We start from the raw sequence: 23,257 nt of genomic DNA on the forward strand, positions 1-23,257 counted from the left end.
GGTATATGATGTTCCGTTGTTTGAGATAATATTCACAGGCTTGCATTCCGATTTCACTGCGGATTGAAGTGTAGAGTGAGACTACATCAATAGTTACTAGCAGAAATTCGGGGTTCCAGGTCACATTCATCAGAGTTCTCAAAAAATCACCAGTGTCTTTTATGTACGATGGAAGACTTTGGGCAATGGGGGCCAGAAATTTGTCGACGTAGTTGGAAATATTCTCGTATAATGATCCACATGAAGAAACAATGGGCCTCCCTGGTGGTTGATTCAAGGTCTTATGAATTTTCGGGAGAAAATATATGCACGGTGTTGTTGGGTGATCAATGGTTAGGTATTTTTTCTCTTCTTCATCTATTAAACCATTTTTATGCCATGTTTCCAAATGTTCATGTAGGTCTTTTTTCATCTTTTCATACGGGTTTATTTCCAGTTTTTTATAGTTGTTTACTTGGTTTAATTGTCTCATTGCCTCCTCTATATAATCAGTTGTTTTCATGAGAACAATATTGCCCCCCTTGTCCGCGGGTTTTATGGTGATTTTGTCATTATTCATTAGTGTTTTGATTGCTGCACGCTCACTTTGAGAGATTTTCCCGTGTCTTGTTTCTGACTTTGGAGAGATTGTCCAGTTCTTTTACTATTGCTTCCGAGAATAGATCTATTTTATTCCCAGGTGACAGTATTGGGTAGTACCTTGATTTTCTTTTTAATCCGGTCGCTGGTCTGGCATCTGTAGGGATATTGAGCTCCTCTAACAGTTCGGCATCCGAAATGGAGGTTCCGTGTAGGTCAAATAGTGATTCAAAACTATTTTTCATGTCTGGGATATCTGCAATGGTATTGAAAAGAACTCTCTCTGTGTTCTCATCGACAGTATTATTGGGCTCTATTTGTTTGTTGGCGTGCACTTTTGCTAATTTCAACTTTCTTACATATTTGTAAAAGTCTATCCGAGTTTCCGTGTAATCAAAATGTGCTTCGGGGCAAAATGATAATCCCTTGTTTAAGACACGCTTTTCAGTCTCTGTCAGTTGGTGATCTGAAAGGTTTACTATTAAGTTGGCCTCGGATTGCGATTGCGCAGTGGGTACTGGCGTTTTTCTTCGTTTTGCCCTGCGGGTTTTTCTGGCACTGATGTGGGGGTTGTTTGATTTTGTTGCCCCCTGCCTCTTCCTCTGTGTCTTTGGTTGGGGTATGGTCGTCTCCCCCTTCCTCTTCCCCTTCCTCCACCTCTCGCAATGCTTTTTTCCAGATTGACCAATTGGACCTCCTCTAAAACTGACCAGTTTTTTGACTGGTAGGTGCTTCGTGTCGACCCATCGTCACTAATGCTGGATTCACTTGCACTTGATACTAATTTTTGTATTGGATAGTTCTTTTTCAAATTGTCATATAGTAAACCTTTCAGATCACCAACTGACAGAGACTGAAAAGCGTGTCTTAAACAAGGGATTATCATTTTGCCCCGAAGCACATTTTGATTACACGGAAACTCGGATAGACTTTTACAAATATGTAAGAAAGTTGAAATTAGCAAAAGTGCACGCCAACAAACAAATAGAGCCCAATAATACTGTCGATGAGAACACAGAGAGAGTTCTTTTCAATACCATTGCAGATATCCCAGACATGAAAAATAGTTTTGAATCACTATTTGACCTACACGGAACCTCCATTTCGGATGCCGAACTGTTAGAGGAGCTCAATATCCCTACAGATGCCAGACCAGCGACCGGATTAAAAAGAAAATCAAGGTACTACCCAATACTGTCACCTGGGAATAAAAAAGATCTATTCTCGGAAGCAATAGTAAAAGAACTGGACAATCTCTCCAAAGTCAGAAACAAGACACGGGAAAATCTCTCGAAAAGTGAGCGTGCAGCAATCAAAACACTAATGAATAATGACAAAATCACCATAAAACCCGCGGACAAGGGGGGCAATATTGTTCTCATGAAAACAACTGATTATATAGAGGAGGCAATGAGACAATTAAACCAAGTAAACATCTATCAAAAACTGGAAATAAAACCGTATGAAAAGATGAAAAAAGACCTACATGAACATTTGGAAACATGGCATAAAAATGGTTTAATAGATGAAGAAGAGAAAAAATACCTAACCATTGATCACCCAACAACACCGTGCATATATTTTCTCCCGAAAATTCATAAGACCTTGAATCAACCACCAGGGAGGCCCATTGTTTCTTCATGTGGATCATTATACGAGAATATTTCCAACTACGTCGACAAATTTCTGGCCCCCATTGCCCAAAGTCTTCCATCGTACATAAAAGACACTGGTGATTTTTTGAGAACTCTGATGAATGTGACCTGGAACCCCGAATTTCTGCTAGTAACTATTGATGTAGTCTCACTCTACACTTCAATCCGCCATGAAATCGGAATGCAAGCCTGTGAATATTATCTCAAACAACGGAACATCATATACCTGGACCATTCGAAAATGCTAATGTCAATGATTGATCTATGCCTGAAGAATAATGTCTTCCTCTTCAACAAACAGCTATTTAAACAAACCTGTGGCACCGCTATGGGCATTTCTCTATCACCGAACTACGCCAACATCACTATGGGGTGGTGGGAGAAAACCATAGCATGGAATGAAGAAAACCAACAAGATCTGGAACGGATAATGCTATGGGTTCGTTACATCGACGACCTGTTCATTATTTGGCACGGCACGAATGAGCAATTTCAAATATACTTCAATAAACTAAACAATAATGAAGTCGGATTACAATTCACATGCAACACCAGTACTAAGGAAATAGATTTCTTGGACACTAAAATATATGTGCTCAATGAAAAGTTGGAATCAACTCTGTTTCGAAAAAAGACAGCGACAAACAGTGTACTTCATGGGACAAGTTTTCATCCCACACCACTTCTGCGGAGCATACCGTATGGTGAATTTACAAGATTAAAGAGAAACTGCTCGGTAGCTGAAGATGCTGAGAAAATCATCGAAGAGAGTAAATGTAGATTCAGAGCGAGAGGCTATGAAGAAAGAGTATTGACCAACTGCAAAAGAAAAATTGACCAAAAAACACGCACTCAAACACTAATGGAACAACCTAAAAAAAGTGAAACCCACACACCTCCAAGACTAATAATGACCTACAGCAAAGAAAGCTCTAACATTGCCCGAATAATGAAAAAATACTGGCATCTGTTGACAAAGGACCCTGATATTGGTAGTACCATTGGCAACTCACCACAAATAACATACAAAAAAAACACTTCACTGAAAGACTTACTGGTCAAAAGCCACTTCCAAGAAAAACCAAAACAGAACTGGCTGGAAATGCAGCGAAAAGGATTCCAACCCTGTAACACATGCAAAGCTTGCAAGATTGGAAAAAGTATGAAAGTGATTGAGGAACCAGATGGCAAGTTAATGAGAATAGATCAACAAATCTCATGCACCTCAAAAAATGTTGTTTACATAATTGAATGTAAATGTGGAATGAAATATGTGGTGTGCACAACCTGCATGTTGAAGAAAAGAATTTTGGAACATATTCGAGCAGTAAAAAATTCCAACATGCAATATGCCACTGCGAAGCACATGAGTACATGCCAGAACGGAGATTGGAGGCAAATGCATTTCTTTGGGGCAAAAGTGTTGGACAAAATGGAAAGAGGAGGTGATGTGACTCGAAGACTGCGACAAATGGAGTCTCGCATGATAATTAGACTCCGAACCAAACACCCGAAGGGGATGAACTTTGGAGAGGATCTGCATATTCACCTGGAATAAGAACCTCAGAACTAAATTGGGTACTATACCCTTAACAGCAACTTATTAAGAGTAAACATCTATGGAAGACAAAGGGTACTAAACCCACTATTATGAACATTAACAGTTACCAAAGTGCTATAATTTAAAAGCATGCAAAGTCTTTCTCTTTTTTTAAATTTAATTTGGTCACTGAAATGCATTGAAACTATATCTCCCATAATGCCTCATAAATGGCTAGTAATGGGCTAGTATAAATACAAACACTGTAGAGGGACTAACCAACCGTGAGCAAGGCCGAGTGAGGCCGAAACGCGTTGGTGGGGTGAAGTCTTGAAATAAATAAGGCTTAAAATCGATTCCTGATTGTGCCGCCTCCTTTGTTCTAAAAAAAAAAAATAATATATATATATATATATATATATATATATATATATATATATATTTGCACAGCTCCTAGAATGTGGTAGCCAGTGGCCAGAGTGACGCTAGTCACACTCACCAGCATGCTACAAATCCATTCAAACGTTTTTTAGGCTTACAAAGGAGCTCTGCACGCCGCTAGCAGTTTCAGGAAGATTTCATCATGCAAAAGATGCAATCAACACGTTTCGGTTCATCCGAGCCTTGCTCACGACAAATATTTTTGTGAATGCTCTGCATTTCAGTACACAGTTACATCCAAATTTCTAAACATAGATGTGGGACACAAATTTATGGTCAAAAACTGTCACCCATATTTGCATGGGTATATGACATGCATACGTGAATATAATTCAAAGGAAAAAACTGAAGTTTACAAAATATTTAAAATCACAGTTCTAAGATTTCTAGTACTGCGAGTCATTTTTCTGAATCTCTTTTGTAAGGTTGAAAGAGTTCAGAAAGCTCCCGGAAAAGCATGAAAGCTCCCGGACAAGGTCGGGCGGGCTGCTAGTATATATATATATATATATATAGTTATATTAATATAATAAAGGGAGAGCCCAAACCTTTGAAGCGGGTAATCTCAGGAACCACAGCACCAATCACAACACCCAATACAGCGTTGGAAAGGCCTGTAAGCAACAGAAGTAGAAAATCTCCAGTGTGCGCTTGACCTCCATACAGTAAAGCAGGTGCGCGTCACTGGGAGCGCGGGGCAAGCACACCCGGAGCTGGAATGTACAGAACCTGGGAAGAAAAAACAATTAAATATTGGGCACAATGCTCGCAGTTTTTTTCCCGTAAAATGCTCGCAGTTTTTTTCCCGTAATCCCCCGCCCTGCTCACGTACTCGCCCCCAGCACACGCCCACAGCACACGATATAGACATGGCATGAAGGGCTGAACGTACCACACGCCCCAGCACACGCCCACAGCACACTGCAGACACGCCCACAAGGGACTACTTTGCTGATACGGTTCTTTTACCTTTTAAATGTATATGGTGGGCGTCTGCATAGCCTATGTCCTTCTGCTGCAACTGCCCTTTCCAACGCTGTATTGGGTGTTGTGATTGGTGCTGTGGTTCCTGAGATTACCCGCCTCAAAGGTTTGGGCTCTCTCTTTATTATATTAGTATAGATGTATGTACTCCACCCTCCAGGAGTCTTCTGCACATTCCTCTTTATTCAGTGGCCATCTGTTTCCACAGGGCGCACCAAAACACCTATGCGTTTCGACTGATGAGTCTTGTTGACGGTAAGGTAAGTCCTTTTTTGGTATAACTATATATATAGAAAATCCCACTCTTGCCTGTAATGAAGCATTGTGGGATTGGTAGGGATGTATGACGTTACAACGCGTTATTTTACAACGCAGACCGCTACATCGCAATTTTTACAACGCAGGATCCATTACAATGCATGCCTTTACAACGCCTGTCATTACATAGCAGATACTATTACAACGCATGCCATTACAACGTAAGTATAGGTAAGTATATATTTTTTAAAAAAATGTAATTAAGTTAATTTAATTAATTTAATTTAATTAATTTAATTTTATTAATTTTAAAAAAGTAATTAATTTAATTTAATGCAATTATTGTAATTTAATTAATATTAAATTTGTAATTAATTTAATGTATTTAATTTAATTTAATTAATGTAATTTAATTAATTTATAAATTGTAAATAATATAATTTAATTTAATATAATTAATTTAATTTTAATAATTTTAAAATAATAATTAATTTAATTGAATTTAATTTAATTAATGTAATTTAATTAATTTATAAATTGTAAATAATATAATTTAATTTAATTAATTTAAAAAATGTAATTAATTTAATTTAATTAATGTAATTTAATTAATTTAATAATTGTAAAGAATATACTTTAATTTAATTTAATTTATTAAAAGTCGTGTTTTTAAAAAAAGTGAACCCTAAAAATACCCCTGTACCCCAAAACACAAACCCAGCCCTAAAACCTAAAAATACCCCTGTACCCCAAAGCCCAAACCCAGCCCTAAAACCTAAAAATACCCCTGTACCCCAAAAACCAAACCCAGCCCTAAAACCTAAAAATACCCCTGTACCCCAAAAACCAAACCTAGCCCTAAAACCTAAAAATACCCCTGTACCCCAAAAACCAAACCCAGCCCTAAAACCTAAAAATACTCCTGTACCCCAACAACCAAACCCAGCCCTAAAACCTAAAAATACCCCTGTACCCCAAAAACCAAACCCAGCTCTAAAACCTAAAAATACCCCTGTACCCCAAAAACCAAACCTAGCCCTAAAACCTAAAAATAAATATATTTATGTACATTTAATATTAATCAAATTAATTAAATAATATTAAATACAATTAAAAAAAATTATATACTTACGTTGTAATGGCATGCGTTGTAATAGCATCTGCTATGTAATGTCATGCGTTGTAAAGGCATGCAATGTAATGGATCCAGAGTTGTAAAAGTTGCGTTGTAACGGTGCAATACCATTGGTAGTCTTAAAAATAATCACTACAACAAAGTCGTATAAACTGATCATAGGTACATTTCATACAGTAATATTGAAAGTATTCAGTTGTTATTTTATTTATTTATACAGGTCTACCTTTCTAGTGCGTTGCTGCTCTCTTTGTTGGATATGCCCAAACCCTCTATTATCATATATCTCTTTCAGGTTGGTGACGGTATCATATTGTTATATGATTTATACATTTTTATGTTTAAACGCCAATCTTTTCTTAAGCAGCCCAGGTGTTCATCTCATAATTCAAGTGTCCTGTTTTTCTTGGAGTGAGCACGATCAATTCAAATACTAAGTCTCCTTCCATCATACAATGAGCTAAGTGTCCCTTGTCCAACACTATCACACAATCCACTCTATGATGTATAAAGTGCAAATCTGAACCAAAAAAAGTTGATCCTAGTTCACACGGATCAAATGTTACTAAAAAAAAACCTGTGAAACCTAGTGCAGTGCATAGGCAGACTCTCTGCATATGTTAATTATCCAACTTTTAGTTGCTCATTTCTGCATTTAGGTGTTAAACTCATTCTTGATAGCTGAATCTTTTATCCGTGCAGCATTAACATGTGTTACAGACACAATATTGAAATAATGCTGCAATTGGATGTGCCACAATGTGCACATAAATTGCCTTTTAGTGGCACATAAATTAAGCAAAAGTGCTGCATAATTTCGATCTCCATAGCCGCATAATTCCAGTTGCCCTGGGTGTATAGCTAAATTCCTGAAGCTTAGTTAGCACAGGAGTCATCATATATAGGGTCTCATACTGAGGAAAATTCTAAGGTGATGGGTAGATTAGGCACTCACAATCATTTTGGGCCACCTTGCTGTCCATCTTTTTTTGCCCACTATGCCACTCCAGACAGAGACCAGCCCTATGGAAATCAGCAATTGTTTGCAAATGACTGAAACGTTTCAGAGGGCGCTCTACCCATTACCTTTGTGCTTTTCTCATTCCGACCACCCAAGTGCTTTTAGAGGGTCCCATTCACATGGAGGTCGGAGCCCTGCCATCGTATCTTTATCTGAAATCCTTCATTTTCGTTTTGAAAGTTTGAATTATGAACTAGTGCCTTGGAAAGCACCCAAATGAACTTACAATGTGTATGGTCATGAAATATGTGTGGACCTGGTCACTTTTGTCATGAAATTTGCCTCCGTTTTTTTCAATGATTAATTTATAGAAAAAACACAAGTGCCACGAATCTCGCCAGGAGGCCCCTGCTGCCTTCAACACATATTGCCCCTACCATACTGCCAATGATCGTAACAACACAACTGCTAACCATCACCTCCTACAAGTGAGACAATTCGGAATATTTCAGGCCCCCAAAGCTATAAGGATGCATGGGCGGCAGGTAACAGTCATGTTTAATATATATTGAATTAATAATTACCTGTTGTTGTGGTAATTTCTACATTAGCCTGACAGCGCCACCATGTGGCTGACTGTCACAAGCGCCAGTTTTAACAATTAACAGCTAGATTCATCATAGTGCCGTTTTGCGAGTCCTTAATAGCGATTATTAAGGAATCGCTATTAAGGACTTGCAAAACGGGATTCATGCAGGAATCGCTAAATAAATTGCTATTCCTACACATTCCTTATTTGCGATTAGCAAATTGCTAATCGCAAATAAGGAATAACTCCCCATTCATTCCTATGGGTCTAAAGGCCCATAGGAATGAATGGGGAGTTATTCCTTATTTGCGATTAGCAATTTGCTAATCGCAAATAAGGATGCGATTTCAAGGGTGCCAGGGGTGTCCCAAGGACACCCTGTAGCACCCTTGAAATGTAATCTACATTGGTGTTGCGCACACACATGTTCAATGGACATGTGTGTGTGTAACATGCAACTTAGAAAAATGCATTTAAATGGATTTTTTCTAAATTTTTGCTATTTACCACGAGGTTTGACCTCGCGCTAAATAGCGGCCCCTTATAGCGATTTCGCAATTTTTGAATGCTTCTTGAATTGCATTTAAGGATTCACTAATTGAGATTCCTTAAATGCAATTATTCGCAAATATGCGATTTCTAAAAATGCGATTTTTGCATTTGGGATGATGAATCCCAAATGCAAAAATAGCGCTCGCAAAGGGCCAGATTCTCAGAATCTGGCCCTTTGTGAGCCGAATTCGGCTTCATGAATGTGGCCGTAAGTGTCGTGCCGAACACCGAAACCTACTGGCTCAAATTAAGATATGTCCGTTTTGCTATATGTTTTCTGATTATCCCCCACATGCATCATTGTTTCATTTTGCACTTCCTAATTTGCGATTTTTAGGGAATCGCAAATTAGGAAATGCAAAATGGGATGCATGTACATTTGTGCAAAATATTTGAGAATCGGTAAAAATCGCAATTTTTACAGATTCTCAAATATTATGCGAATTCCAAAGTGCGAATTCGCACTTCCCATTGTTTCCTATGGGCCAAAAGGCCCATAGGGATCAAAGGGAAGGCTTTAACAAATTGCGATTTTCATTTTGAAAATCGCAATTTGTTAATGCATTTCATGGGTGCAGGGGGGGGGTCCAAAGGACCCCCCCTGCACCCCTGAAATGTATTTTTCGCATCATGTTACACACACACATGTCCTAAGGACATGTGTGTCCGTAACATGACTGCTTAAAAAAAGCATTTTTAAGCATTTTTACACCTTTTTCCAAATTTACCGAGTGGTTCAACCACTCGGTAAATTTAACCCCCTAATTGCGAATTCGCAATTTGAAAAGCATTCATGCATTTGCTTTTAAGAAATCGCATATTTGCGATTTCTTAAAAGCAAATGCAATTTTAGAAATCGCAAAAATGATGCGAATTCTAAAATTGAATGATGCATTCCAAAAAGCTATTTTGGAGTCGCAAACGGCCGATTTTAAGGAATCGCACCGTTTGCGATTCCAAAATACTTTGATGCATGTGAGGAAATGTTACTCAGCTACTTTTCTGAGAGGGACTTGTATCGGAATCTGCAGTTTCCAATGAATGAACCCAAAGGTCTTTCGAAAAAAAGAATCCTGGAAATGTTAAACTTCTCCATCTCCGAACATAAAATTCCATTACTCTGCAACGTTTTTACAAAGGGCATATTATTTTTCAGTCATGAGTGATTTTGTTTCAGGATGCAACACTCCTTCAGTCACATGATGCTGCTTGAGTGAATGGAATGCATTGCAAGATGTTAGATGAAGCTCCCTGGAAGCAGATGTGCTTTACACCGTCTGTGACTTCACACTGCCAGCCAGGGCACTTCAAACCTGCTCTGAAAGAAGGGCATAGTTTACTCTCATTCAGTGGCTGGCCTTGTAGCAGAGGTTGCCAACAAGCCTGCTAGATGGTGCTTTCACATTTTGTGAAATGAATAGTTCTCCATTGTAAACTGGATTTAGACCAACTAACAGCAGACCACAACCACCAGAATCAATGAAGATGGACGCACATTATACAGAATGACATTAAAAAGGACAACAGCTTATTGTTGCTTCCCATGCCACAGTGGTTAGCCCACACCCGTATGCACAGTTTACAGGAGGCAGATTCTGGCTGATTTGGACATTGGCACAACCTAGTAACATCTTTTTTGTGGTCACATTGGTGGAGTGCTAAGTTTGCTGGGCTTCTTACAGGCCAGCATGCAAGAGGACACCTGCGAGATTTTGGGCGAGAGAGGAGAGTATGCTGCTGTTTGGTCATCGAGTCTATGCCTTCAGTTTAAGAAGTGATCTCATTCTTCGGGAGGGGTCCATTATGAGGCCTCAATTAATTGCAGCGGGACTCAAGGTACATGGGTATAACGCAGCAAAAGAAGTATGAAGGCAACACATGCATGGATGCAAGTTGAGTGATGTTTAATGGGCCTTTTCCCTACAGTAAGCTGGTTTTGAGTGCAAATGTGACAGATTCATGTGAACAGTACGCAGCTTTGCACAGCGCCGGAGGAATCTGGAAGCTACTGACTGCGCATTTATGAGCTTTGCAAATTTGATACATTTGGTCTCTGAGACTACACCCTGTCCACCAAAGGGTCATGAGTCCCAGCAGCCTCAGAGTCAGCCTAACCAAAATCCAGGCTAGAGGCTGAAACATCGGTATCATAGCCTGAATATCCCAGACTAGCCGTTCAGGAGGATAAGCCAGATACTGCCTTGTGTCCAGAGCAGCTCAGATGAAAGGGAGCCTCAGAGGGAGTCAGGTGTGAATTTGGCATGTTGATAGTGAACAACAGCAAATGCAGGAGGTTGGCCGTAGTCTGGAGGTAGGAGCCTGGGGCAAGCCCACCTTCAACAACCAGTCGTCGAGATAGGGGAAGACTGGCACCCCTGATCTTCGCAGATGAGCTGCAACTACTGCCATCACCTTGGTGAGAACAGAGGGGCGCTGGAAAGGCCAAAAGGGAGTCTGCAAACTAAAAGTGCTCGAGGCCCACCCTGAACCACAGGTAGTGCCTGCGGGCAGGCAGGACAAGAAAGTAGAAGTATGCATACTGCAAGTTCAACGCTACCATCCAGTCTCCCGGGGCCAGGGCAGACAGGACTTGTGCGAGCATGAGCATTTTGAACTTCTCCTTCTTGAGGAAGAAACAGAGCTGGCAAAGGTCTAGGTTAGGATAGGATGAAGGCCTTTGTCCTTCTTGGACATCAGAAAGTAGCGGGAATAACAACCGCAACCTACATCTGGCGTCGGCACCTTCTCTATGGCACCCTTGGCCAAGAACGCTGTCACTTCCTGATAGAACAATGTGAGATGGCCCTCCATTAGATTGACACATGTGGGTTGCAAGGGTAGAGGGGTGTGGTCAGGAAGAGGAGGGAGTAGCCCTATAGGACATTTTTAGGAACACATCAGTTTATGTTATTGACCTCCAATGGGACAAGTGAGGGAATATCATGCCTTCCAATGGGTGCCCATGATGATGAGAGGGCAAACTAAAAGGGTTTGGAGGCTGCCAGAGGCTGGTGTATGAATCGTCACTCAGCATTTTTCTATGGACGACTGACTAATTGACGTTGACAGTGGCTCAGACATAGGGATTATATAGTCCTGATCAAGGTCATCGACCTGGAGTGGCGTGTGATTATTGGCTGAAACATGTTGACTGGAATTTGAGAGTTGGGAGAGTGATTAAGCCAAGTGACCATCTATTGAGGTAATTTTTAATCCTGTCTGGAGAACCCTTTAATAATGGATCAGTATTGAGGTTGCATCCCCAAGGCAGTTTTAACCATATATCTGTTAAATCATTGATCCCACCATAAATTATTCAAACTCCAAAAATAGACTTTGTTCCACCCCTGCTCTTCTAATCCTAATTCAGACAAGCAAAAATGTACTCAATACCCAAATTGCCAAGTTACTTATCTTCGGTAATATCATATCTGGAAGAGACATGATCTAGCCGCATATGCCTTACCTTAGAACTTCCAGGCATCTGGATGGATCTGGAAGTTTTTGATAGAAGTACCCCTGTGCACTAAGTGGCGTCGGTTGACAATGTGTGATGTCGTATGCGTCGGGTTCGTCGTCGTGATGACGCCTGTGTCGTCTAAGCAGATGCCGCCTTGACGCACTGACATCAGTACCTTTCACTACTTTCCACGCCAGAAGCGCGAAGCCATGAAGTGACTGACCATGGTGTGTTAAAAAACAACTAGAGCCCTGAAGGGGGAACAGCCCTGACACTAAAAACTGAACCGCAGTGCAGGGAGGATGGGTGGGCCGGTAAGGAATCGGCTGCTTGATCATGTCTCTACCAGACAAGGTGTTACCGAAGGTAAGTAACTTGTCCATCTCATAGAGACATCTAGCGCAGATTCTTTACCTTAGAATAGATACCCAAGCAACACCATCCACAGTGGAGGGACTGCGGAAAAGTGTTAGACCAGAAAGTCCTGAAGGACCGAACGGCGGAAGAGGCCTTCCCTAAAACCATGATTATCCAGGTAATAATGTTGGGCAAACAAGTGCAAGGATGCCCACTTGGCCGCTGGGCAGATATCAAGGACTGGAAAACCATGCTGAAGAGCTATGGTGGCAGCCTTAACTCTGGTTGAACGAGCTCTAAGGCCTTCAGCAGGTTGTTTCATTATCAAAGCGTAACAGATTTATATGCAGAGGATAATTCAATGAGAGATGGTTCTCTTCTGCACAGCACAACCCTTGTTTGCTCCAATGTACCCTACAAAGAGTTGATCATCCACCCAGAACTCTTTAGTGCGATCAAGGTAAAACAATAATGCTCTTTTTGGGTCCAGGCAGTGGAGACGTTCTTCTTCCTCAGAAGAATGCGGAGGAGTATAGAAGGTGGGCAGGATGACAGATTTCCCTAGATGGAAAGGTGCCACCACCTTGGACACCAAAAAAAAGCAGTAGTGAGAGCACTACCTTGTCTGGAAAGAGGGTCAGGTAAGGAGGCTGAGCAGACAGAACCTGTAAATTCGCTCACCCTCCTGGCAGAAGTGATTGCCCCTAAGAAGGCTGTTTAGATAGAACGCAGCCGGAGGGGGCAATTGTGTAGTGTCTCGAAAGGTGCGCACATCAAATGGGTGAGATTCAAGTTAAGGTCCCACTGGGGTATGATAAAGGGTGTGAGGTGAAACAAATGTGTAAGCCCCTTCAAGAATCTATCTACAATAGGAGATTTAAAAAGTGACAGTTGATCTGGCAGCCGTAAAAAAGCAGAAAGGGCCAAAAGGTAACCCTTCAGAGTGTCCAGAGCAGAGTCCAGCTGGGCCAAAGAAAAATGAAAACAAAAAAGAATGTCAGAGAGGGAAGCTCCAGCAAGTTGATGTGGAGACCAGCTTCCGCCGGAGACCAGAGTCCTCTGATCTCCATCTCTCCCAGAAGGAACGCATCTGTCACCACTGTGAGATCTGGTTGGGGAAGGGAGAGGGTTCTGCCTCTTACCAAAAATGAGGGTGCCTTTTTGTGCAATGAGAGACCGGTGATACCCCATTTATACACTTTACGATAATACACAAACCAATGAGACCTCCGCCGGGACAGCCCATAGTTTCAGGAATGGGGTCCCTCCTGGAACCACTTTCACAACTTTGTGATTTCTTTTTAAGGCCTCTGGTGCAGAAGCTGTCTACATATCTGAATGATACTAAGGAGGTAATTCATTTGATTAAGGATTTATTTCCCTTTGATTCCCAGATTGAAAAGTTGGTGGGTCTAGACACTGAGTCATTGTATACCAACATCCCACAGGAGGAAATCCTAATGCGGATTGCAGATATTCTTTCCCATCAAGATTAGGATTTTAGGCCTCAAAAGGCATTTATCCTGAACCTTGAGCACCGACAAACACAGTCTTTGAATTTAACAATACTCTGTATCTTTGGACCCATGGTAAGTACACTTGTGGCCAATTTAGCTTAAATGTAAATTAAATTTGAAAAGGATTTCATCTATTCAATTAGAAACCTGTACCGGGACAGGATCAGATTGTGGCACAGGTACATTGACAGTATATTGCTAAAATGGAGTGGAGATACAGTAACACTACAAGCTTTTCTATGTTGGCTTAACTCAATGACTCCTTTTTGCATTTCACAGCATCCACTTTCAATAAATCATTATCATTTTTAGATTTACACATCTCTGTGAAGGAAGGCAAACTAATGACTAAGGATAAAAACAGTTTGCTTTCCTTTGAAAGTTTCCATCTGAAAGCGGAGACAGAATATACCCTATGGGCAGTTTCTACACCTACGAAGAAACTGTACATTTATTGAAAATTTTAATCAAGAAGCAGAAAAAGTTAGGTTAAAACTACATAACAGAAAATATCCCAGCCTGGATGTACAACGAGCCCTTAAAAGAACTAAGCAGAGCAATCAGGAAGTCATTTTAGTAACAATTAGGTGAGCCAAAAAAGATAGCCCTATATGTGTAATCACTTATTGCAAGCCTCAAACATGATTAGAAAAAGTATTACTAAGAATTGGTGAATCCTGAGTTCTAATGAGAGGAGTCTAATAATATCAATTGTTTTCATTTGGGAAGAGTGCTAGCATTAACCCGTTTACTACGGCGCAAATTCTGCCGCTATGCGGGCGTTCTATTCGGTGGGCGGGGCTGTGTGGGCAAACGGTTGTGCGCAGCACCAGGGAGGTAGTGCTTGCGTCGGCCAACGCACGGAACGGGTTAAAGATATTCTGGTTCATATAAGACCACCGGACAAGAACAGTAGTACATAAGGACAGTTGTGTGGAACCTACCTCCAGTGTCTGGACACAATGCATGCAGCTCATGTAATGTTTGTCACCTCACAAAAACCACAAAATCCATTGATTTAGGGGTGAAATATGCATGGGTCTTGACGAGACGAATGACATGTAACTCAGAGCATGTCATCTATCTTATCAGCCATTCTTACAATGTATCATATACAGGCATGACTACTAGGAAGGTAAACATTAGGGGGATGGAACACAGAAGCATTGTTAGATGTTAATACATGCCAGCCACAGCTGCAGAGAGCCTGGCACGCAAGTATTACTAGTAATACGTTTTCCCACGATTTATCGCTCAAAAACAGCTTAAAATATAGTTTGGAAATATACATTTTTTTCAACTTCTGAGTTAAAAAATTACACACATTTTTGCCCTGAATACACAAATTTGCCATAGATCAATTAGTCCAACCAAGCACAAGGTTCCAATTTAGTAGGCTGGAATGGACGCAGGAGAGCTACTAATAGGTAGATGAAGAGCTACCAGTAGCCCACAAGGTACTCATTGGAGAAGCCTGAACTAAACTACCACACTTTTGATGCTATAGTAATGGACTGCTAGGAAAAGAACCCAGGTCTGCGCTGATGTAAGGTCAGGTAATAAGCTTCTACACACCATCCCATCCTGTTGAAAACTTCATGGTCTATCTTTTGGGGGTTCAGTTTTGTTCTCCGGCAGTAGAATAAAGCTTGAAAACCTGATTCAGGCTTCAAGTATGAATATCTGTGCATCTCAGTCATTTCATTCTCCATGCAAGGCCACACACACAAACCTAGAGTGATCACGTTCCAGGGGTGCAGCTCCAGATGCTGGCTGGCTGCCTGCCAATGCATAAGGAACTAATCGCCGGAAAGATTTAGCATAACCTTCACATTTTTATTGGAAGGAAATAAACATTAAACATGTAAGTCTGGTATTTGTTTAACTTTCTCCCTGAGCGGTTGGCTGGCTGCTTTTTGACACCTATAAATGTTGAAAGAGAAATCTTGGGGTGTTGGGCCCAGCCCAGTAACAGGAAGACCTTGTGATGAACCTGATCCCACAGACTGGAAAGCATTTCAGAAGAGATGCCTTCAGGAGGTGGACATAATTTACATCTGCGTTTCCTGTATGTTTCCGCAGCTGAAAGTGAACTCTCGTCTGGCAGACAAGGAGAGGTGACCAGGTGCGGTACCTAAGACCTCACAACAGCCTAACATACACTCCACACGAAAGAGACATGCAGTGCAAATTATGAATTTCAAAACATCCAAGCACAACAGGGATACACTTCCTGAGAAAGATGCTTGAATGAATCAGCAAAACCAGAGGGTGCCCTTAATTTAGAAGGAAAAGTTGCTTATCTATAATCCTGTTGTCTTCCAGGGGAATCCTCATCAAAGTCATAAACACTGAATAATCCTGCACACATGCAGGGTATCCCAGAGCACTCCATTTCTGTGCCCTTAAGAACTTCACAGTACCCCCTGTATCCCATCATGCCTCACAGGTGACAGTTAGGTCATGTCATTTTTACAGAGATTAGGAATCATGTATGAAGTTATTGACAACAGCTTTAATATTTTCTGTCCGGAAAGCATGGATGCTTTCTTATGACTTTGATGAGGATTCACCTGGAAGAGAACAAGGATTACAGGTAAGCAACCTTTCCCACTCTTCCGGAGGATCCTCTCAATAGTCAAAAGCACTGAATAATAAGTGACCTATCTTCGGTAATGCCTTATCTGGCAGAGACTATCTAGCCGCAGATTCCTTATCATAGAATTATCTCCAGGCATCAGACTAGAGGCAAAAACACTTCTTGAGCCGTACCCCTGCACGCTGGTAGGTGGATTCGTTTGGCGCTGCATGGCACCATCCGCTCCGCAGTGACACCCGTGGCGTCTATATGGGCGCCACCCCAGCGAGCTGAGGTCAGTTACTTTTTGCGACTTTCCACTTCAGGGGCGCAGAGCCACGAAGCCCACTGACCACAGGTGTGGAATACTAGGGCCCTGAAAGGGGAAAGCCCTGCCCCTAGAATTCTGTTCACAGGGCGAGGAGGATGAGTGGTTCTGTAAGGAATCTGCGAATAGAGTCTCTGCCAGATAAGGCATTACCAAAGTTAAGTAACTTGTACATCTGACAGAGACTTCTAGACACAGATCCCTTACCTTAGAATAGATAACCAAACAATACCTCCTCAGAGGTGGGTTTGTGGACCAATTTCACACATGGAAGTCCTGCAGAACTGAACAAGCAAAGTGCTTGTGCAGTAGTGGTTAATAAATGTGTGCAAGAAAGCCCACTTTGCCACCTGGCAGATGTCCAGGACCAGAACTTTATTTGCTACCGCAGTGGTTGCAGCTTTAGCTCTGTTAAAATGAGTACGCCAACCCTCAGAGGGTTGTTTTATAGCCAATGAGTGGCAGATCTTTATACAAAGCGTGATCCATTAGGAGATGTTCTGCTTCTGTATGGCCCGTCATTTCTTTTCTGTGACATACCCCATGAAAAGTTGGTCATCCGTTCAGAACTCTCGTGTGTCAAAGTAGAACAACAATGCTCTTTTTGGGTCCAGATGGTTAAGTCGCTCCTCTTCCTTGGAGGGATGAGGCGGAGCATGAAAAGTAGGCTGAGTGATGGTTTGGCCTACGTGAAATGGAGTGACCACTTTCAGAAGAAAGTAAGTCCTCGTACAAAGAACCAATTTTTCTGGGTAGATGTTCGGGTAAGGAGCCTTGGATCACAGGGCTTGAAGCTCAGTGACCCTCCTAGCAGATGTTTTTGCCACCAGCAAGCCAGTCTTAATGGTAAGAAGCCTGAGAGGACAGTTGTGTAAGAGCCCATGTCAGGAATGTCAGAACCAGATTAAGGACAAACAGAGGCATATAAAAAGGGAGAAGGGGGGGAACATGATCCAAACCTTTCAAAAACCTATGTACAATAGGTGATTGAAGGGGGAAGGTTGGTCAGACATCCGAAAAAAGCAGATAAAGCAGAAAGGCATCCCTTAACAGTGCCCTGCTGGGCAAATGAAAGAACAAACAGCAGAATGTGAGAAAGTGGAGTAAAAAGAGGGTCAACTTGCTTTTCTGCACACAGTCCCACAAACTCGCCCCGACTGCAGGCCTATGCCGTTTTGGTGGAGGGACGCCTGGGTGTCAGAATGACAGGGACTCTCTGTATGTATCCCTTGGTAAAGAGAGTCATCAGTTCCTGGCAGAGACAGGATCAGTGGTTCTCCGACATCCTGTTGTAAGTAGATAGCAATAAGGAAGGGGAAGTCTTGAAGGGGAGGAAGTAGTCCCTTGGGACAATCTGCAAAACCCACTGGTTTGATGTTATAGACTGGCAGTCGGGCTGGTGAATGCGGATCCTGCCACTCCCTGGGTGCTCATGATGGTAAGAGGGCAGACTATAAGGGGTTTGGAGGCTGCGACTGCCTGTGGTTGTGAACTGGCCAAACTTCTGGCTGACTGACCCACGGGGTCTGCAGGACCCGATTCCTCGACCACAAAGACGCTAGGAAGCTAGAGCGCCATGGTGGCTGGGCAGGTATAGATGCCGCTGGAAGCTCATTCCTTGGCCACGAAAGGAGGATTAGGGTTCACAAGGGGCATAGAAAGGCCCAAGGACCTGGCCGTAGCACTGCTGTCCTTAAAGCGCTTCAGAGCTGAATCCACCTTGTCTCTGAAGACACAGAAGCCGTCAAAGGGCATGCCCATAAGTGATGTTTGAACATCCCCAGACAAACCAGTAGTCCTCAACCAGGTGCAGTGCCATAGGGCCACCGTCGAAGAAGCTGCTCTACCCAATGAGTCGGTGGTGTCCAGGCCACAGCGGATGGTAAACTTAGCTGCATCCCTCCCATTGGCAACATCTGGGAAAGCACGGCCTGGGTCTCCTCTGGAACTGTTGGCTGCTCCAGAGTAACCATATTCCACAAAGCGTGGGAATAGATACCCAAAAGGCATGCGTTATTCACAGACAGCAATGCCAGGCTTGTGGAAGAAAACATTTTCTTGCCCAAGTTGTCTAGCCTCTTGGGTTCCCCATACGGTGGTGAGGTTTGGAATGCATCAGGATTTACATGGGAAGTGGAGGCTTGGACCACCAAGCTCTCTAGGATACAGTGTTCAGTGAGGAATTTGGGGTCCCCTGGTGTGTGGCAGTGGCAGTGGGCTATTGTCCTGGTCACAGGAGCCCCTATGTTGGACTTGGACCAGGACCCAAGCAGGTCATCAGTAAGTGCCTTGTTAAATGGGAGAAGCGGTTCTGAGGGGGACACCAAGGCCAACCAAGTAGTCTCTGCCGTCCACCACTGGGCCAGCACGCGGGGCAGGCTATATGGCACCTCCATGGCCCAGAGTGATAGCCCGCTGTCCTCTCATGCTCTCCGACTGCTGGGGTGCATACAGGAAAATTTGTCTGGAAGTCGAGCAGGACGATGGAGGATTTGGATGTTGGCTGCTAGAGCTTACCTAAAGCGGGTTCGACTGTGGTCGTGACTATTTGGGTGAAGCCAAGAATGTTCATGCTTTTCGAGGAGGTTGGTTGTGTTGGCGTCATCTAGGTGAAAATTGAGATTTCCGAGGAAGATCAATTTTTCAGTGTTGATGGCCAGTGGGGCAAGGAAGACTGGGATGGTTTTGAAGAAGCCTGGGGTAGGCGAGGATGCCTTAGATGGTTGTTTTGCTGTCTGCTTTGAGTTAGAAGTTGAGCTATTCCATGATCGGAGTGGTGTCATCTGGGGCAGTGGATGGTTTTTGTGGATGATAGCTATTCCAACTCTGTGTCTGTTGATGCCATCCCGGTGTGCAATCTTGTAGCCGTTGTGCATTACCATGGCAATTTTGGGTTGAGCCAGGCCTCGTGAGGAAGACAACGTCGAGGGTGAGGGAGATGATGGAGCAAGAGATCTTTGTGCCGTGTTTGTGGAGTGTTCGGGTCTTGAGCAGGAGACAGTGGAGTTGTCCTGACCCAGTCGTGGTTCGCGTGGAGGCGGTAGGTGTGGGTGCTCCGGAGTCACTGTAGAAAACACAGTGGTGGCAGAAAAGTCCTACCATTGAATGTGGAGAGACGTGGCTGCAATTGTTGTTTAGAGGTCCAGGGTTCAGGGCTATCAGCTCGGTTCTGGTGTAGCTGTCGGTGGCGGGATTTCCTGGGGCTGGGCTTGGTTGCACCTGTAACGCGGCAACGCAGTAGCCTCCAGAGAGGGGGGCACTGGACGGGGTTGGTGGGAAGCACGAGAAGAAGCAGCATCAAAACAGGAAACGCGAGCAGGTAGAAAAAGCTGATATTACAGTGGGAAACAAGTAATTCAGTAGAGATAAAACAGTGGAAAAACAAGTGAATAGACGGGGAAAAACAAGTGGTTAGATGGAGAAAAGTGAGTGATTAAATGGAGAAAAGAGTGGGAAAACGAGCGGCTAGATGGAGAAAAACGAGTGATTAGATTTAGAAAACAGCTGGAAAACAAGTGATTAAATGGAGAAAAATTAGTGATTATATAGAGAAAAAACAAGTGAAATAGATGGGGAAAAATAAATGATTAGACGGAGAAAAATGGGTGATTAAATGGACAAAAATAATTGATTCGAAACAAGTGATTAGATGGAGAAAAAAAAGTATGATTTAGATGGAGAAGAAAAGAGATTAAATGGAGAAAACAGTGGGAGAAAAATTTAAAGTTAATTGGGATCTGGTCCTAGATGTAGAGCGAGGCCTAGATTTCGGTGTGTGTGTGGGTAAGACTGTGATGCGTTTTTCGTTGTCAAATGTTTTTCAGTTGGCGTTGTGTCTGGATTCAACATGGATACCTGCTTTTTTTACGTTGTTGGGTGGTTGACTGTCGATGGAGACTTAGACGCGGATGTGTGTTTTGGCAGCGAACGTTTAGGATGTTTTGAGGTAGAGTGGTGGCTCGACACTACCTTCGACGGAAAACACACTGGTACTGGTTCTATGCTCAACGTCATACTTCTCCACATCAACTGGGAATGCCTTCTCTTGTGGTGAGGATGTGCCTCTCTGGATCTCCCTCTGCGAGAGTCCTTGGAGCAAGACATGGGCTCTTTGCAAGAAGACTAACCTTCCCTAAGGCCTTTTGATGAAGACTTGCCTTTTTTCTTGGAGACCATGTAGGCTGATCTTTTCTCTGTACTTTAAAGTATGCTTGGAGAACTTCTTACTACCACAAGTCTTAGGATGATGAGCCTCCGGAAGGCAAACAATACAGACAGAATGATGGTCTGTCTGAGCCTTTTTCTTCCTGGAGAAAGCACACTCTTGACAGGAAAATAAACTATTTTCTGTCAGAAAGGTTTTTCTGCACTTCAGGTGCTCAAGAATGTCAAATTACTTTCAACAGAAAAGGTATTGGAAAGATTTCCCAATGTTTTTTGCCAAAAAGACAGAGCTCAGTGCTCCAGAATCCTGTCTCCAAGAATCATTAAAAGTAACTGATCTTACTGTCACCTGTGAGGCATGATGGGATACAGGGGGTATAGTAAGGTTCTTAAAAGGAACAGTGCCAGTTTCTCTACTTTTCTTTCAATGGCAGCCTAATGGATAATGTCTCAAATTCCATTTCCTTTCCAAAAAGGTGTGTGAAAGATTTTCAATAGTCATTATTTATTAATGCCATATTTCTGTGTAATTGGGTTTTTAGAATGAAAACTCAAGGTAATCTGGCTATTTTTAGCTTTTCAACAAGCTGCAGATATATATGTATGGTACCACGTAGAAAGTATATTACATATATAAAACATTATTAAGAGTGCTCCGGGATTCCCATACGTGGGCAGGACTATTCATGCTTATGACTAGTGATGAGGATCCCCTGGAGGAGAAACACAATGTTCCTCACTTAGCATTTAGGGAGCACAAAATGGAAAACCTTATGTGTTATGGTATTCAAATAGTAAATGGTATTGTTGCACTGATCTTTGAGCCTTCATCAAATATTGGGCAGTCACGCGTGCCCTGACATGTTCAAGTGCCTTTTATGAGCAGAAGGGATGGCACTGTTCATACCAAATGTCTGTGCCAGGTATGTATGAGTAAAAGATGCTGGATGCCTTAAAATTATCAAGACTAATTACACTTTTAGATCCCCCCCCTGCTATTTTCTCTGGGAAACTAGGTCCTCACAGCAGAACTATAATTAGGTGGATACTCATCACTAGCCCTTCTCACTTAAATATACACCCTAACAACTTTTAACCAGACTCCGTGCTCACCACAGCTTCCACACAGCCGCTGTCCTGCGGAGGCCCCTCAACGGTAGAGGTTGAAAATTGTCGACAAGAGGGGCAAGAGAATTTTGGACCAAAACACACACAAAGGAGTCTCCCAGGGCTACATGTTAACGGATTAAGCCCTTGACTTAATCCAGTGAACACCCTGACTTTTGGACATTAAAAGAGGGGGCAATAAAAAAAATGTAACCATCCTCATGTGGACCCTGGTGTTTCAGAGTAAGATTCTGCATTTTATTTCTCGTTTTTAATCACTGAAACCTGGATTCGCAGATGCACAATTGTTCGCTTTGGTATTTATTCTCAACTTTTGTGGTTGTTCTCTGTTTGAGCATTAGAAGATTACATTGATGTGTTATGTGCTCTTAGCTAACTTACTCAAAGTGATAAAAATATTGATAAGAAATGTTGAATTCAGAAGGTGAAGTATTTTTGTTGGTACAGTAGGTTCAGGTGTATTAAACTTCAAAGTGATTAACGTGATCAGGAAAGGCAACTCTCGTGTTTCCACTGTTTATATGACCCAGCCTTTTACCACCCTTGACAAGGGTCCAACCGCGTTTTTTTAAATGCCCAAACCCGTGCGGAGGCATACTTTGGCTAAATGACATATTTTGTATTATTTTAATTTCTTCAAGATATTTCAAAAACTTAGGGAAGGGGCATATACTAACATAGAAGAACCACACTATAGATGTATTAAGTGAAGTTATTCCAGCAGTCCACTTTGTTGTCTCCATAGGGGCACTTACTTAAAACAAGCATCAATCAAACCCCTACCAAAAATCATTCTAAGCTAAACCCTATATCCTTAGATAGATAGGGAAGTAAGTAACTCAACAATTAGAAATGGAGATTCTACGAGATCAGAGTTGTGCAGACCTTTAGGTTAGGACCATGCTGACGTAAATGATGAGGTTGTGCGATGGAGGGTAATCAAAGATTATAATTATGCTAACAAACAGAGGCAGCGCAATCTTGACACTGTAGGAATATGGAGTTAAATCGCTGTGAGTTGGTAAGCTGTG

The 23,257-nt window shown here is 42.2% G+C and overlaps 1 protein-coding gene across 1 annotated transcript in view; it reads right to left on the reverse strand.

Moving 5' to 3' along the window:
• The window catches only part of CEP128 (centrosomal protein 128), a 757,252-nt gene that overhangs the window by 158,038 nt on the left and 575,957 nt on the right, over positions 1-23,257 (reverse strand). The gene's annotated exons all lie outside the window — the stretch shown is intronic.

Source organism: Lissotriton vulgaris, chromosome 9 (genome assembly GCF_964263255.1).
Source record: "Lissotriton vulgaris chromosome 9, aLisVul1.2, whole genome shotgun sequence".
In the NCBI taxonomy this organism is placed as follows: Eukaryota; Metazoa; Chordata; class Amphibia; order Caudata; family Salamandridae; genus Lissotriton; species Lissotriton vulgaris.